The sequence below is a fragment of the Cucurbita pepo genome, unplaced genomic scaffold (genome assembly GCF_002806865.2).
Source record: "Cucurbita pepo subsp. pepo cultivar mu-cu-16 unplaced genomic scaffold, ASM280686v2 Cp4.1_scaffold000692, whole genome shotgun sequence".
NCBI classification, from domain to species: Eukaryota; Viridiplantae; Streptophyta; class Magnoliopsida; order Cucurbitales; family Cucurbitaceae; genus Cucurbita; species Cucurbita pepo.
The window spans coordinates 1-1,567 of record NW_019646911.1 but is presented as its reverse complement, the minus strand read 5'-3'; positions in this window follow the sequence as shown (position 1 = coordinate 1,567).

Here is a 1,567-nt window from a genome sequence, read left to right as displayed (position 1 = left end):
CCACCGCCGTCCACCGCCGTCCTCCGCCGTTCTCCGCCGTGCCTGTATCAGCTACACACACAAAAAAATAAAGAATAAAGAATGGAGAAGGGAAGATTAAGGGAGCTCCCTTCAGTCCAAGAAAGGAAGGTTTAAGATTCAATCTGTCTCCTGCGTCATTCACTCATTTAATGAGCCATTTTGAACTCAATATTTGGATGAATGAGTCAGCAGCTAATTGAATCTCACCGCCTCCCATTAGTGGACTAAAGAAAGCTCCCTCTTTTACGCCTAAAGTTTCAAACTTTGCACGACCCAATTCAGATATGGAGCTTGGTTGTAAGTTCCATAGCCATGGAAGGCCTGGGATGCCTTCAAATTTCGAACCAGGGTTCTGAGAAGAAGAAGAAGAAGAAGATGAAGAAGAAGAAAGAGATGGAGTGAGAGATTTGAAGGGAATTAAGGGGTTTTATAGGGGAAATTATATAGAACTGGGGAGTTGTATGAAAAAAAATAAAGAAATTGAAGGGTTTAAATGAAAGTTTGATGGGTTTTGTTGATGTTTATGAAAACCCTAATTTAAATTACCCAATACGAGCATAGCTCAACTGATATAAACGTTAGATTAAACCTAAAGAAGTTTATGGGAATCTCATTACCAATACGAGCATAGCTCAATTGATATAAACGTTAGATTAAACATAAATAAGTTTATGGAAACTCTAATTTCATCTAATTGCCAATACGAGCATAGCTCAACTGATATAAACGTTGAATTAAACATAGAGGAGAAGATGAAGAAGGTGTGAAAGTTGGTAAGGTTTGTTTTTGCAAAGGGAAGATGTTTCCGATGAGCACAACCCATTTTGACCAACTTTTTGCCCTTTTCCTTTGTCCCCAAAAGAACAATCCCTAATGATGCAAACTCGGTCCAATCAAACCCTTAACTCGATGTCTAGATTTGAAAAAAGATTGAAAGGATTGAATTCTGGGTATAGGTCGTTACAAATGGTATAAGAGCGGTATTTTTCTCGTTAAAATATAGTTCGGGTAGGAACCAAGATGGAAGTTAGTGGGCATGTGCCACCCGAGTAAATAAATGATATATGAATGAACCAATATCATATTCGAACGAGGGGGTTCTGAGTATAGGATAGCTAAGAAATACCTAAAAGAATTGAAATGGTTACTACTCTATTCATTCTTAATACAATATTGAACGAAAGTGGTGCAAAACCTATGGTTGTTTTAACCTTTCTCGTTGAGTTGGTTTGCGTTCGGGATCGAAAACAAGTACTTCATCACGTGGGTTATTATTGAGAACATTTGATATTAGTGAAGATGGTCTTATCGGTATTGTTAAGAATATCGTTCTTCTTAAAGACTCCTCTAACTTGATTATTAGTGAGTAGTCGTATATAGTTGAGTCACTCGAGCATCATTCTCGACTCTAATGTCGAAGCGTGATTGAGGTAAATTGTGAAGGTAAAGATTATTAACCACTAGTTGAGTGGGGTGAAATTAAAATTAGAATTGAAGGAGTAGAAGAAAAATAGAAAGAAAAGCAAGTCAATGATAATTTATTTAA